Below are 17,545 nucleotides of genomic sequence, written 5' to 3' on the forward strand. Positions count from 1 at the left end.
AAAAATTCCATTTGACCCAGCAATCCCATTACTGGGTATATATCCAAAGGATTATAAATCATTCTTTTATAAGGACGCGTACACATGAATGTTCACTGCAGCACTGTTTACAATAGCAAAGACCTGGAACAAACCCAAATGCCCATCGATGATAGACTGGACAGGGAAAATGTGGCACATATACACCATGGAATACTACGCAGCCATAAAAACAATGAGCTTGTGTCTTTGGAGGGACATGGATGAACCTGAAAACCATCATTCTCAGCAAACTGACACAAGAACAGAAAATCAAACACTGCATATTCTTACTTATAGGTGGGTGTTGAAAAATGAGAACACGTGGACACAGGGAGGGGAGTATCACACACTGAGGTCTGTGTGGGGGAACTAGGGGAGAGACAATAGTGGGTGGGGTGTTGGGGAGGGATAACATGGGGAGAAATGCCAGATATAGGTGATGATGAGGAAGGCAGCAAACCACATTGCCATGTATGTACCTATGCAACAATCCTGCATGTTCTTCACATGTACCCCAAAACCTAAATTGCAATAAAATATATTTAAAAAAAAAAAAACAAAACAGTGCCCTCTCCAACCTGAAAGCACAGGACCATCACAAGTTGTATCTGAGGATTTTCTCCTTATTTACAAAGTAATTATCATGGAGGTGTAATCATTTTCTGTTCCACTAGAAATTAACTCCAAGGCCTTTCTGCCCCTAAAGCCAACAGTACACTTTCATTTGTTTCCCATTTCAAATTATATCCACTCACGTTGTCCAACATAATCTATCTAAGCGTCTGAAAATAAGAGCAAAAGTCAAATTAGGATAGTCCAATAATAATATGCCAGCAGGAGATTCCCAAATCTCAAATATATCTTCTCAAATTTTAATATTTTAAGGAAAAAATTAAAATACAAAGATTAAATCCTGTTACAAACAAAAGCCTTCAAAATCTAAATGAATCTCTCAAATTCAACAATCATGTGCTTTTTTCTTAAGCCTAAAGAAATAAAATTCCCCCCAAATATCTTATTATTCTGGATCTTAGAGATAATTCTTGTTGATTCTATGGAATTGGATTTACTCCATAGCCACAGACTGGGGGTCATCAAAGGAAATGAGGTAGCTTTCCTAGGACATCACAGCCATCTCTCTCATATGAACCACTTAAAAGTTTCCAAAGAAATAACACGGAATTTCTGCAGTGTGGCTGATAGATATCTTAGAAGCACTCCACAAAAAAAAAACGCAAACACTTCTAGATAAAACACATATTAATACATTAAGTTTATAGGAATGAGGAGAAATCTCCAAGTCACCACTCCTCTGTCAAAATAAAACCAACTCATGAGCTGAAACCTGAATAGGGAGTGGTTAATGCTAAGTGGTGGTAAAAGGTGGGGTTGTCCACATAATTGTCCTAACCACAATAACTTTGGATTGGTGAGGAAGCTGAAATTGAGATTTCTGCATTAGGTCTGGAATCTGTTTCCAGCATAACAAAATGCAATTCCCCTTTCTCCTAAGGCGAGTATCTTCAATTCTTATTATTCAAGTCAATCAAATATAAATTTTGGGTTATAAGGGCGGAATGGGAGGCAGGACTATTTTGCAGCTCTTATTCGGATGGACAGAGCAGAGTGTGGAGGCTAGCATCGTTAATTTTAGCTCCAAATCTGCTGCAAAAACAAACCAGGATTACCAAGAGGACCCACAGACCCTCTGAAGGAAGTGGACTGCTCCTGCAGGACCCGGGAGACACCCCAAATACTGTGAATGCCCTAACTGAGGAAGTGGGAAAGAAAGATCCTCCTCTCCCAAACATACATCGCCACTGGAGAAACAGAAGATCTCCTTGCCGGAGAAGTTTCCGACCTTACCTGGAGCTAAGTCAATTTAGAGAGCCAAGCAAAATACAGGGTAGAAGCAGCAGGAAAGGCCATGGGAGCTCACTGTGTCACCAAACAGACCATTCCTGCCTGGCACCACTGGGATCCATGGTAGGGCGGCCGGAGGAGGGGAGGATGGATGGGAAACACTACAGGGAGAAGGAATTCTCGAGCTAAACCTTGTAACAATTTGAACCAGGTGAGAAGCATCCTGGCAAGAATTCAGGGAAGGGCCACAAATCTGGTGTGCAGACTCCACAGGTGGGGGAAGAACAAAGTCCTTTACTTTTGCAGCTGGGAGGTGGATATCCAGGCTCACCCAAAAGGGGCATGGTGGGAATGAGACCAGCCCTTAAGTTGTGTGGGAGCTGGGTGAAGCCTGTGACTGATGGCTTTCCCTCACTTCCCTGAAGTCCTACATGACTTAACACAGGCAGCCATAATCCTCCTAGGTACATAACTCCATTAATCTGGGAACCTTATTGTCATCCACCATAGCAGATGCAGGAAGATCCACCAAAGGAGAACCTGAGCTCAGAGAAGCCTAGCCCTGCCTCACCTGATGGGCCTTCCCTATTTACCGTAGTAGCTGAAGACAAAATGCATATAATCTTGGGAGTTCTAGGGCCCCACCCACAGCCAGTTCCTCTCCAATCTACAACAGCTGTTGCTCTCTGGAAAGCACTATCTCCTGGCCAATGAGCACAAAAACAGAGCATTAAACCACCAAAGCTAAGAACGCTCACAGAGTTCATTACACCCACCCTGCCACCTCCACAGGTGCTGGTATCCATGGCTGACAGACCCATAGATGGTTCACAGGCCTCTGTGCAGACAACTAACCCCAGTACCAGCACAGAGCTGGGTAGACTTGCTGGATGACTAGATCCAGAAGAGAGACAACAATCACTGCAGTCCAGCTCACAGGAAATCACATCCATAGGAAAAGGGATAGAGTACTATTGCAAGGGAACACATCATGGGACAAAATAGTCTGAACAATAGCCTTCAGCTCTAGGCATTCTCTCTGACAGAGCCTACCCAAATGAGAAGAAACCAGAAAAATAACTGGTAATATGACAAAACAAGGCACTTTAACACCACTCAAAAATTACCCTGGTTCACCAGCAATGGATCCAAACCAAGAAAAAATCCTGATTTACCTGAAAAAGAATTCAGGAGGTTAGCTATTAAGCTAATCAAGGAGGCACCAAAGGAAGGCTATTAAGCTAATCAAGGAGGCAACAAAGAAAGGCAATGCTCAATGCAAGGAAATCAAAAAAATGATACAAGAAGTGAAGGGGGAAATATTCAAGGAAATAGATAGCATAAAGAAAAAACAATCCCAACTTCAGGTGATTATTGGACACACGTATAGAAATGCAAGATGCTCTGGAAAGTCTTAGTCATAGAATTGAACAAATAGAATAAAGAAATTCAGGGCTCAAAGACAAGGTTTTCGAATTAACCAAGTCCAATAAAGACAAAGAAAAGGGGATAAGAAAATATGAACAAAGCCTCGAAGAAGACTGAGATTTTGTTAAACTAACAAATCTAACAATAATTGGTGTTCCTGAAGAAGAAGATAAATCTTGGAAAGTTTGGAAAACATATTTGTGAGAATACTTGAGGAAAGCTTCCCAAGCCTTACTAGAGACCTAGACATCCAAACACAAAAAGCACAAAGAACACCTGGGAAGTTCATCATAAAATGATCATCACCTGGACACATTGTCATCAGTTTAAAGTTAAGATGAAGAAAAGAATTTTAAGAGTTGTGAGACTAAAGCACCAGGTAATCTATGAAGAAAAATCTATCAGATCAACAAGAGATTTCTCAGCAGAAACCCTATAAGATCAGGGGATTGGGACCCTAACTTCAGCCTCCTGAAACAAAAAAATATTATCAGCCAATAATTTTGTAATTAGTAAATCTAAGCATCATATGTGAAGGAGACATATGACTTTTTTCAGACAAGCAAATGCTGAGAGAATTTGCCACTATCAAGCCATCACTACGATAACTGCTAAAAGGAGCTCTAACTCCTGAAAGAAATCCTGGAAACACATGAAAACAGAACCTCTTTAAAGCATAAATCACACAGGACCTATCAAACAAAAATACAAGTTAAAATTTAAAAAAAAGAAAAAAAAAACACAGGCAACAAGTAGCATGATAAATGCAATGGTACATCACATTTCAATAATAACACTGAATGTAAATGGCCCAAATGCTTCACTTAAAAGACACAGAACCAGAGTGGTAAGAGAAGGCATACTTGTCTTGCGCCAGTTTTCAAAGGGAATGTTTCCAGGTTTTGCCCAGTCAGTATGATATTGGCTGGGGGTTTGTCATAAATAGCTCTTATTATTCTGAGATACGTTTTATCAATATCTAGTTTCTTGAGAGTTTTTAGAATAATGGGATGTTGAATTTTATCAAAGGCCTTTTCTATTGAGATAACCGTGGTTTTTGTCTGGTTCTGTTTATGTGATGAGTTATGTTTATTCATCTGTATATGTTGAACCAGCCTTGCATCCCAGGGACAAAGCCAACTTGATGGTGGTGGATAAGCCTTTTTTTTTTTTTTTTTTTGAGTCCCACTCTGTCACCAGGCTGGAGCACAGTGGTGGAATCTCAGCTCACTGTAACCTCCACCTCCCCAGTTCAAGCAATTCTCCCACCTCAGCCTCCCAAGTAGCTGGGACTACAGGTGCACACCACTACACCCAGCTCATTTTTGTATTTTTAGTAGAGACAGATTTCACCATGTTTGCCAGGATGGTCTTGATCTCTTGACCTCATGATCCACCCATGTTCGCTTTCCAAAGTGCTGGGATTATAAGCGTGTACTACCACACCCAGCCTGGATAAGCTGTTGGTGTGCTGCTCAATTTGGTTTGCCAGTATTTCATTAAGGATGTTTGCGTAGATGTTCATCAGGGATATTGGCCTCAAAATTTTCTTTTTTGTTGTGTCTCTGCCAGGTTTTGATATCAGGACAATGCTGGCCTCATAAAATGAGTTAGGGAGGAGTTCCTCTTTTTCTATTGTTTGGGGTACTTTCAGAAGGAATGGTACCAGCTCCTCTTTGTACCTCTGATAGAATTAAGCTGTGACTGTATCTGGTCCTGGGCTTTTTTTGGTTGGTAGGCTATTAATTACTGCCTCAGTTTCAGAACTTGCTGTTGGTCCATTCAGGGATTCAGAGTTTTCCTGGTTTAGTCTTGGGAGGGTGTATGCATCAAGGAATTTATCCATTTCTGCTAGATTTTTTAGATTATTTGCACAAAGATGTTGATAGTATTCTCTGATAGTAGGTTGTATTTCTGTGGGATCAGTGGTGATATCCCCTTTACCATTTTTTATTGTGTCTATTTTATTCTCTCTTTTCTTCTTTATTGGTCTGATTCATGGCCTATCTATTTTGTTGATCCTTTTTTAAAAACCAGCTCCTGTATTTATTGATTTTGTGAAGACTCTTTCATGTCTCTATCTCCTTCAGTTATGCTCTATATTAGTTATTTCTTGTCTTCTGCTGGCTTTTGAATTTGTTTGCTCTTGCTCCTGTAGTTCTTTTAACTGTGATGTTAGGATGTTGATTTTAGTTCTTTCATGCTCTCTTGTGAGCATTTAGTGCTATAAATTTCCCTTTAAACACTGCTTTCACTGTGTCCTAGAGATTCTGGTATGTTGTGTCTTCATTCTCATTGGTTTCAAAGAACATGTTTATTTCTGCCTTCATTTCATTATTTACCCAGTAATCATTCAGGAGCATGTTGTTCAGTTTCCATGTAGTTGTGTGGTTTTGAGTGAGTTTTTTAATCCTGAGTTCTAATTTGATTGCACTGTGGTCTGAGAGACTGTTTGTTATGATTTCTTTTCTTTCTCATTTGCTGAGGAGTGTGTTACTTCCAGTTATGTGGTCAATTTTAGAATAAGTGTGATGTAGTGCTGAGAATAATGTATATTATGTCAATTTGGAGTAGAGAGTTCTGTAGATGACTAGAAGGTCTTCTTGGTTCAGAGCTGAGTTCAAGTCCTGAATATCCTTGTTAATTTTCTGTCTCATTGATCTGTCTAATATTGACAGTGAGGTGTCTAGGTCTCTTTGTAGATCTCTAAGAACTTGCTTTATGAATCTGGGTGCTCCTGTATTGGGTGCATATATATTAAGGATAGTTAGCTCTTCTTGTTGCATTGATCCCTTTACCATTATGTAATGTCCTTCTTTGTCTCTTTGGATCTTGGTTGGTTTAAAGTCTGTTTGATCAGAGACTAGGATTGCAACACTGCTTTTTTTGCTTTCCATTTTCTTGGTAAATATTCCTCCATTCCTGTATTTTGAGCCTATATGTGTCTTTGCATGTGAAATGGGTCTCCTGAATACACACTGAAGAGTCTTGATTTTTTATCCAGTTTTTCAGTTTGTGTCTTCCAGTTGGGCATTTAGCCTGTTTACATTTAAGGTTAATATTGTTAAGTGTGAATTTGATCTTGTCATTATGACACTAGCTGGTTATTTTGTCCATTAGTTGATGCAATTTGTTCATAGTGTTGATGATCTTTACAATTTAGTGTGTGTTTGCCGTGGCTGGTACCAGTTTTTCCTTTCCATGTTTAGTGCTTCTTTCAAGTGCTCTTGTAAGGCAAGTCTGATGGTGACAAAATCTCTCAGCATTACTTGTATGTAAAGGATTTTATTTCACTTTTGCTTATGAAGCTTAGTTTGGCTGGATATGAAATTCTGTGTTAAAAATCATTTTCTTTAAGGATGTTGAATATTGGCCCCCACTCTATTCTGGCTTGTAGGGTTTCCGCAGAGAGACCCACTGTTAGTCTCATGGCCATCCCTTTTTGGGTAACCCAACCTTTCTCTCTGGCTACCCTTAAAATTTTTTCCCTAATATCAACATTGGTGAATCTGACAATTATGTGTCTTGGGGTTGCTCTTCTTAAGAAATATCTTTGGAGAGTTATCTATATTTCCTGAATTTGAATGCTGGCCTGTCTTGCTAGTATTGAAAGTTCTGGCCAGGGCAATCAGGCAAGAGAAAGAAGTAAAAGATATTCAAATAGGAAAAGAGGAAGGCAAATTGTCTCTGTTTGCTGATGAAATGATTGTATATTTAGAAACTATCATTAGAATGAACTGACAACCAACAGAATGGTAAAAAATTTTTGCAATCTACCCATCTGACAAAGGGCTAATATCCGGAATCTACAAAGAACTTTAAAAAAATTATGAGGAAAAAACAAACAACCTCATCAAAAAGTGGGTGAAGGATATGAACAGACACTTTTCAAAACAAGACGTTTATGCAGCCAACAAACATATGAAAAAAAGCTCATCATCACTCGTCATTAGAGAAATGCAAATCAAAACCACATTGAGATATCACCTCATGCCAGTTAGAATAGCAATCATTAAAAAAATTGGAGACAAGAGATGCTGGAGAGGATATGGAGAAATAAAAGTGCTTTTACACTGTTGGTAGGAATGTAAATTAGTTCAAACACTGTGGAAGACAGTGTGGTAATTCCTCCAGGATCTAGAAAGAGAAATATTATTTGACTCAGCAATCCTATTACTGGGTATATACCCAAAGGATTTATAAATTATTCTATTATAAAGGCACATGCACACATATGTTCATTGTGGCACTATTTACAATAGCAAAGACTTGGAACCAACCCAAATGCCCATCAATAATAGACTGGATAGAGAAAATGTGACACATATATGCCATGGAATACTATGCAGCCATAAAAAAGGATGAGCTTGTGTCCTTTGCAGGGACATGGATGAAACTGAAAACCATCACTCTCAGCAAACTGACACAAGAACAGAAAACCAAACACCACATATTCTCACTGATAAATGGGAGTCGAACAATGAGAACACATGGACGCAGGGAGGGGAATGTCACAAATGGGTCTGTCGGGGCTAGGGGGCTAGGGGAAGGACAGTGTTAGGAGAAATACCTAATGTAGATGACAGGTTGATGGGTGGAGCAAACTATCATAACACATGTATACCTATGTAACAAACTTGCACATCCTGCACGTGTATCCCAAAACTTAAAGTACAATAATTAAAAATAAAAATAAATTTTAAAAAAGATAAGAACCAAAGAATCAATAAGAACTCACTAACCAACTATCTGCTACCTTCAGGAGACTTGCCTAACACATAAGGACGGACATGAACTTAAAGGAAAGGGATGGAAAAAGGCATTCCACGTAAATGTACACCAAAAGTGAGGAGGGGTAGGTATTCTTATACCAGACAAAACAAACTTTAAAGCAACAGCAGTTGTAAGAGAAAAAGGGAGACATTATATAATACACACACACACACACACACACACACGTACACACACACACACACGCATATATATGAGGGACAAGGTAAAAGGTATCGTCAAACAGGAAAGTATCACAATCTTAAACATATACACACCTAACATTGGAGCCCCCAAATTTATAAAACAATTACTAATAGACCAAAAAAAAATGAGATAGACAGCAACACACTAAAGTGGGGGACTTGAATACTCCACTGACAGCATTAGTCAGTTCATCAAGACAATCAACAAAGAAAAACTGGATAGTGTAACTATACCTTGGAACAAATGGGCTTAATAGATATGTAAAGGACATTTCATCCAATAACTGCAAAATACACATACCATTCAATAGTACATGGAAATTTCTCCAAGATAGACCATATGATAGGCCATAAAATGAGCCTTGGTAGATTTAAAAAATTTGAGATTGTATCAAGCACTCTCACAGACCCCAGAGGAATAAAACTGGAAATCAACTTCAAAAGGAACATTCAGAATCATGCAAATACATGAAAATTAAGTAATTTGCTCCTGAATGAGCATTGGGTTAAAAACACAATCAAAATGGAAACTTAAAAAATTCTTTGAATGGAATGACAATAATGACACAACCTATCAAAACCTCTGGGATACAGCAAAGGCAGTGATAAGAGGAAGGTTTATAGCCATAAATGCCTACATAAAAAAGACTGAAAGAGCACAAACTGGCATTCTAAATTCATACCTCAAGGAACTAGAGAAACAAGAACAAACCAAACCCAAACCCAGCAGAAGAAAAAAAAAATAACCAAAATCAGAGAAGAACTAAATTAAATTGAAACAGCAACGAGAATACAAAAGATAAATGAAACAAACAGCTGGTTCCTTGAAAAGATAAATAAAATTGGTAGACCATTGGCAACATCAACCAAGAAAAAAGAAAAAATTCAAATAAACTCTTTAGGAAACAAAATAACACCAATGAAATACAAGAGAATACTCAAGGATACTATGAACACCTTTATGGACTTAAACTAGAAAACTTAGAAAAGATGAATAAATTCCTGGAAAAATATAACCCTCCTGGCTTAAATCAGGAAGAATTAGATACCCTGAATAGACCAATAACAAGCAGTGAGATCATAATGGTAATTAAGTGTCCAGGAATTTATCCATTTCTTCTAGATTTACTGGTTTATTTGCATAGAGGTATTTGTAGTAATTGCTGATGGTAGTTTGTATTTCTGCGGGATCTGTGGCGATATCCCCTCTATCATTTTTCATTGCATCTATTTGATTCTCCTCTCTTTTCTTTTTTATTAGCCTGGCTAGCAGTCTATCTATTTTGCTGACTTTTTCAAGAAACCAGCTCCTGGATTTATTGATTTTTGAAGGGTTTTTTGTGTTTCTATTTCCTTCCATTCTGCTCTGATCTTAGTTATTTCTTGTCTTCTGCTAGCTTTTGAATTTGCTTGATCTTGCTCCACTAGTTCTTTTAATCAGGCATCAATTTCAGATTTTTCCTCACTTCTCATGTGGGCATTTAGTGCTATAAAATTCCCTCTAGACACTGCCTTAAATGTGTCCCAGAGATTCTGGTAGATTATGTCTTTGTTCTCATTGGTTTCGAAGAATATATTTATTTCTGCCTTCATTTCATTATGTGTCCAGTAGTCATTCAGGAGCAGGTTGTTCAGTTTCCACGTATCTGGGACTTAATTAAACTAAAGAGTTTTTCCACATCAAAACAAACAGTCAGCAGAGTAAACAGACAAACTACAGATTGGGAGAAAATCTTCACAATCTATACATCACATCTGATGAAGGACCAATGTCCAGACTGTACAACAAACTCAAACAAATCAGTAAGAAAAAAATAAAAGCAATCCCATCAAAACGTGGGCTAAGGACATGAATAGAAAATTCTTAAAAGAAGATATACAAATGGCCATCAAACATATGAAAAATGCTTAACATCACTAATGATCAGGGAAATGCAAATCAAAACCATAATGTGATACCACCTTACTCCTGCAAGAATGGTCATAATAAAAAATTAAATTAAAAAAAGGAGATATTGTCATGGATACAGTGATCAGGGAACATTTCTACATTGCTGATGGGAATGTAAACTAGTACAGCCACTACGAAAAACAGTGTAGAGATTCCTTGAAGAACTAAAAGTAGAACTATCATTTGATCCAGCAATCCCACTACTGGGTATCTACCAAGAGGAAAAAAAGTCATTATACAAAAAAGATACTTGCACACGCATGTTTATAGCAGCAAAATTCACCTTTGCAAAATTTTGGAATCAACACAAATGCCCATTTATCAATGAGTAGATAAAGAAACTGTTGTACACCCATACACACACACACACACACACACACACACACACACACACACACATAAAATATATGATGGAATACTACTCAGCTATAAAAAGGAATGAATTAATGGCATTTGCTGCTACCTGGATGAGACTGGAGACTATTCTAAGTGAAGTAATTCAGGAATGGAAAGCCAATCACCGTGTGTTCTCCTTGATGTTTGAGGGCCAATCTATGAAGTGGCAAAGACAGAAGAATGATACAATGGACTTTGGGAACTTGGGGAAGAGTAGAGGGGCAAAGGATAAAAGACCACAAATAGGGTGCAGCATATTCTGCTCAGGTAATGGGTGCAGCAAAATGTCACAAATCACCACTAAAGAACTTACTCATGTAACCAAATACTACCTGTACCCCAACCACCTATGGAAAAATCTTTTAGAAGAAATAAAAACAAAAAATCAATCAAACATGAGTTTATAATCAAAGATGACCAAATTCAGAAGAAATCAGCAGGAATAACAACAAAAGAACAACAAATCATAATTAGACCTACTAAAACATTCTGCTTTGGTTTTGTTTTTCAAATACAGATTTATTTTATCAATTGTTCTATAACAAACTGCCCAACAATTCTGATTAAAATCAACCATTTTATTTTGTTCGCAACTTTTGTGGGTCAGGAGTTTGGGAAGGTCTCAGCTGCTTGTTTCCTCTCTGGTCCAGTTGATATCAGGGGGACGGCTGGGGCTAGAGAAGGTATTTCCAAAATGTCTTTTTTAGTCTTTTTAATTTATATGGTTGGTGCCTCAATGCTGCTTGACTTCTCTTTCTCTCCACATGTTTTATCCTCAAAGGCCCGGCCACTCAACTTGGGGTTCTCATAGCATCATGGTTTCAGGGTAATCACACTTCTGTTATTGTTAGTTGGCTTCCAAGTAAAGTTACCAAGTTCACCTAACAAAAATACAGAGTTCACTCTTAAATTTGAATTTAAGAAAAACAAGAAATATGTTCAGCATATGTTCAGTATGTCCTATTACCCAGGACATACTTACATTGAAAAAAGTATTATCAACCCTTCTTCAAAAAGAAAGCAAGCCAAAGTCTTCTGGGATAGTTAAGGGCCTTATTTGGAATTGAAATAGCGCCATTTTCACCATATAATATTGGTCAAGCGGTCACAATGTCTACCCAGATTTAAGGGATCTTGAGGAATTGGCAATGTCACATTGCAAAAGGGCATATGGGATGGGATATATTGTGGTGGCTATCTTTGGAAAATACAGTCCACAAGAATAAATATAAATATGCAATAAAATATTAAGAAAATGAAATATGGAATCACAAAAATGAATAGGGTGATACTATTAAAAAGAGCTAGTGCTTTCAAAAATAAAAATTATAATAATTAAATTTTTAAAAATCTTGAGTGGTTAGATTGAACAGCAGATTAAACACAACTAAGTAATAATAGCTTGTATTATTGCCGGGCGCGGTGGCTCACGCCTGTAATCCCAGCACTTTGGGAGGCCGAGGCGGGTGGATCACGAGGTCAAGAGATCGAGACCATCCTGGTCAACACGGTGAAACCCCGTCTCTACTAAAACTACAAAAAATTAGCTGGGCATGGTGGTGCGTGCCTGTAATCCCAGCGACTCAGGAGGCTGAGGCAGGAGAATTGCCTGAACCTAGGAGGCGGAGGTTGCAGTGAGCCGAGATCGCGCCATTGCACTCCAGCCTGGGTAACAAGAGTGAAACTCTGTCTCAAAAAAAAAAAAAAAAAAAAAAAATAGCTTGTATTATTGACACAAAATATTTACTCCCACTTCTTGAAAGTGAATTATGCATCCCATTTTTGCCATAAATTGTGCAGTGCCTCCAGTGTAGGAATATACAGACTTGTGCCATTGATGTTGAGTTTGGTATATTGCTTCCTTTGGCCAACAGCATGTGAGCAAATGTGACATTCACTGTGTCCAACAACAGGTTTAACAGCCATTGCTTATTTTGTGCCAGCTCTCTTTCTCTTTTCCCTCTTCTATGAAAATATCGCGTTTTGCATAAGCAAAGATTCTTCAGTCTGGATCCTATACTTTAAAAAAATGTAGAACAGAGCCATCAGTGATCTGAAGTGACCAGCAGCTTTCAAAAAAAAGAAAAAGAAAAAGAAAGAGAGAGAGAGAAATGATATTTTAAAGCCACTAAGATGGCACGGGAGTTTGGTTCAGCATAGACACCTTGTCTGACATATCACTCATCATGTATGCATAGGAAGATGAACATATTTCCTGCAAGTATGATATGATGCCAAAATTTGCCTTCTAATGTGTGAACTCTCCTTATTGGAGAATAGATTCACAGTAATAAATTTCAAACCACCGATATAAACTAATATCTTAGTGAGACTAACTATTGGGATAGAAGCTTCTGTATTCTACCCTCCTTAAAATAACTGACTCCTTCTCAGTGAATTTGACAACAATATTTTACTTAGAATAACATCTGTTTAATGGAGAATAGCCACTTTTCTAAATTCAATAAGCTTGGGAGCAGAGCTATATTTATGTATGTTCTACAAAATACTTGGACATTTGAAAAGCAGTCACTTTAGAGAGTCGGCATTCAATTTATTAAACTTCTGAGTTTCCCTTGGGTGCAGCTGCTGAAGAAATTGTAAATCACACTAAACACAGGAAATCCCACTAGGGATAGAGAAAGAGAGCAGGATAAACTTTGGATTTTAATTTCTTTGAAACTTAACAACCAGGGACAATAGTATTTGTTATTAGATTACAATGTATTTGTATTTTTATATTTAGTACTTTAATCTGTAAGAGGATTTAATTTCATTGAATGTCAATTTCTCCTCAAAAATTAATCATGTGAGAGGAGTTTATGTTGAAATTGGGCTATCTTTATATTGACAGTTTATAATTTGCATATTTTAGTGTTGTCATCTGATGTCATGAACTACAAATAGGCTTTGTTGAAACAATATAGCTGTAAACAACGTAAGAAGGTAAAAAGATATGGAAATGAATTTTCAGTGTTTGTACAAATACAATCTAAGTGTTAATTTAATAATAGATTTTTTTGCCCAATTTCAGAGACTTCTGGCAACAAAATTATACCATCTATTGGTGGTTCCAGAAAAAAATGCCCAAAGAAACAGTGGGTTTATAATGAGGAAGTGGCCTCATAAAGATAGAAACAGGACTGTCATGGTAGGCTGCTTCTCTGTTTTTCCCAAAGGGGTACAAACACAACACTAGTAATCTATGGGTATATTAATTAAACTCGGTTGTTTATAAGAACAAGAAGAGCTAAAATATTAAAAGGATTGGACTCTGCCTCACACTCTTAATGTTTACTTATATGTCACAGGAGCTCCAATATCATTGCCTCTCTTCATTCACTCCACCCCCACAGCTAATCTATGAATTTGTGAAAAGCGATTGGGCACATTTAGCTCAGCCATTTGCTCTTTTTCCCTGGTAGACAATGTGTTCCTCCCTGTTGTTCTATTCTATAAATTGCATATAGGAGGTTCTGCATCTACTAAAGACCTAGGTAGGAAGGTGTTTTAGTTATGTTAGATTAGGCAACAATGAGGTAACAAAATCTCAGTCGTTTCACATATCAAAGTCTGTTTTAGATCAGCAGCTCTCCAGGGCTGCTGACTTCTCTGCAATGCCTCAGAGATCCAGTAGTCTTATGCCTTGCCATTCATTGTGCTTTTTAAGCAGGTGGCTTTCTGATAACTATTTGGCAAGACAACCTGAGATTTGAAAGATAAATGAGATTTAGCATTTTAAATATTGTGATACACTTTTTACTATACCTCCATTCCCCTAAGTAAAATCAGCAAATAATTTTTCTGCAACTATACCTCCTTAATGAAACAAAGACAGGACAGATATGAAAACATTAGTGAATTAATCCAGAGGTCATGATAGTCTTTAAAAGTAGGTCCTCAAATGTAAGTTTCCTGGATTCTGTGTAATACAAAACCATTATTTTTCATGATGGCTTAGAAACATCATGTTGAATAAGTGGGAGAGCCATGCAAATACAGACATATTTCACTGGACAATGTGAAAATGAAGAGACCTTGAATGAAATTTGATATGCCATTGTTTACTAACAACATTCTAAAATACTCAATTTGATCCATTGTAAGGCTTATTCCTTACATGTACCTTCCTTAGAATATGATAGTAGAAGGCATATATATATATATATATATATATATATATATGACCTTCATTTGGAAGTACGCAAAGAAAATAGAACTTAGTTACTTTGAATGGCATGTTCTGCATTCACTGCAATAATAATAATCATCCTAGGTTGTCCATAAAACTTGGGAAATGCCAAAGTTTTTTTTTCTGGAAACTGGTATCAGATCATCGTCTCACTTCATTTGGTGTCTGTGAGTGTGTAAGTATGCCAAATATTTTTAAACATAAGTCCAAGCCTACAACATTCCAAACTTGGCATTCATTTATCTTTGTAAACATTAATCTGATATTTACAGGAAAAATAAATCGATGACTTTTTTCTGCAGTGATTGATTATCTTCTAAATAAGAAGCTATAAAGTACTAAAATTCAATTAATAACATTAAGCTTCAATATATGTATTATACAAAAAATGAATTCCTTGATTAAATGTTTATTACATAGTGATTTTCTTTATAATAAACAGAAATATGTTCAAGAAGCAATATAAATTTTGTTGTATAAGCAGACAATTTTTAGGGTGTTTTTTGTCCTACCTATTATTTGTATATAGGTTAAGTATATACAACGTGTACTGCTGTTTCACAGGATGGACTCAATACAACCACAAAGAACAAATTACCTCAGATCCAATGCTGTGTCTGTACTAGTCCATATTCAAATCTTCTAAATCTATATTAAAACAATATTTTTCTGACTTTTTCATTAGAGAAAGCCATTATATTGGTAAAATGGCAAGTGACGGTAAACCAATTCAAACTAGCAGAAATAAAATAATGGAAGAAAAAGGAAGAGAGGAAAAAAGTAAGGGAGAGAGGGAGGCAAAGAGAGAGAGATGAGAGAAGAAGGAAGGGAGGGAGACAAAGAACACTACTTGGCCAATAATTACATTGTCTAGGAGCATATCTTTTGCACTTCAGGCACAGATGGTGTATTTGTCCTAATTTCTGTTACCCCAGAGAAACAGAACCAATAGGCACATACACATACACACACACATACACACACACACACACACACACACACACACACACACTCCTATGAAAAGTAAGAATTGATGGGAGCTGACAAATTCAGGAAAGCTGGTAATGTAATTCAGCCTGAGTACAAATGCATAGAGGTGGTAGGGCACTGTTATAAAAATTGGTCCAAGCTCAGAGGTTAAAAAATCAGGAGCACCAATCTCCAAGAGCAGAAGATAAATGTTCCATCTCAGAGAGAACAAATTTTCCCTTCCTCTGCATTTTTGTTCTATGCAGGCTCTCAAAGATAGTGCTTACCCACATTGGTGAGGACGATCTTTTTCACTCAGTATATGAATTCAAATGTTAATCTCTTCTGATAACTTCCTCACAGACACACCCAGAAATAATATTTTACCAATTATCTGGTCATCTCTTCACCCACTCCAGTTGGCACATAAAATTAACCATCACGGATTAATTCAGATGTTCAGATACCAGATCTTTCTCTCTCTCCCCACTTCCCGCCCCTTATCGCTATTACTATCTATCTACCTACCTACCTGTTGATCTGTATTTCTCTATCATCTTGGCTCTACTTGCAAAATAAACACTGGTGACACAATACCTACTTCATCTTTAAAACTTGATCTCAATTTAAGAAAAATAGAGGCAAGAAATAAGCCCACAGGAAGTTCTGATTGGCTTGTATTAAATCATATGTCCAAACAAATTCATGAGTGCAACATGAAAGTTGGGATCCCCTAATTGGCCAGAGTATCACTCATTCTTGTTACTAGATTTAACAGAGAAGTGGAAAGGAAACATGGCTTAAAAGAGAAAAACAATATGTGACATTATTCAGTGTCAGGCATATTTCTTACTATAATATCAAGGATTAAATAATACAATAAACCTGATACATAAATACTATTTTGTTTCATTTTTATAGATGAAGAAATCAAGGGATAGAGTAATGAGGACCAAAGCCAAGACATAATTCAAGTGATGTGACCTGATTATGTTGCCATTTCATAAACATGGTAGACAAAAATATTTTTGCAAAAGTTTCCACAAAATACTTTATCCAAAAATAATAAGATTTCTATAAAATCTTAAACTCTAAGCCAGACACAGTGGCTCATCCCTGTAATCCCAGCACTTTCAGAGGCCGACATAGGTGGCTCACCTAAGGCCAGGAGTTCAAGACCAGCCTGACCAATATGGTGAAACCCAATCTCTACTAACAATTCAAAAATTATCTGGGCATGGTGGCACGCACCTGTAGTCCCAGCTATTTGGGAGGCTGAGATGAGAGAATTGCTTGAACCCAGGAGGCAGAAGTTGCAGTGAGCTGTGATCATGCCACTGCACTCCTGCATGGGCAACACAGAGAGACGCTATCTCAAAAAAATGAAAAAAATTAAAATATAAAACTCCAGAACTTAGATCCCCTACTATTGTCACCCATGTTTCTTCTCTCCAAGGCACTGCATGTATTAATTTCATACTTTTCCAATATATCCGTAAGATAAAATATTTTACTCTTCTGATTTTAGCCATGAAAATCACATGGGGAAAACACTCACCAAACCTTCATGAGGACTTTGATGGTTTCAATACTTTAGTGGAGGAAGTACCTACATAAATGATGGAAATAGCAAGAGAACTAGAATCAGAAATGGAGGCTGAAAATGTGACTGAATTGCTGCAGTCTCATGATAAAACTATAATAGTTTCTTACATGGTACAGAAACTCTTTAGTTTATTTAGGTTGCGT

The 17,545-nt window shown here is 37.2% G+C and overlaps 1 long non-coding RNA gene across 1 annotated transcript in view; it reads left to right on the forward strand.

The window, feature by feature from the left end:
* Nucleotides 1-4,281, forward strand: part of LOC108314571 — a 21,942-nt gene extending 17,661 nt beyond the window's left edge. The window contains exon 3 of the long non-coding RNA XR_001829542.1: nucleotides 4,165-4,281. This is a non-coding gene — a long non-coding RNA (uncharacterized LOC108314571). The remainder of the gene's footprint in view (nucleotides 1-4,164) is intronic.
* The last annotated feature ends 13,264 nt before the right edge of the window (nucleotides 4,282-17,545 follow it).

This window comes from Cebus imitator, unplaced genomic scaffold (assembly GCF_001604975.1).
Source record: "Cebus imitator isolate Cc_AM_T3 unplaced genomic scaffold, Cebus_imitator-1.0 Scaffold156, whole genome shotgun sequence".
Classification (NCBI taxonomy): domain Eukaryota; kingdom Metazoa; phylum Chordata; class Mammalia; order Primates; family Cebidae; genus Cebus; species Cebus imitator.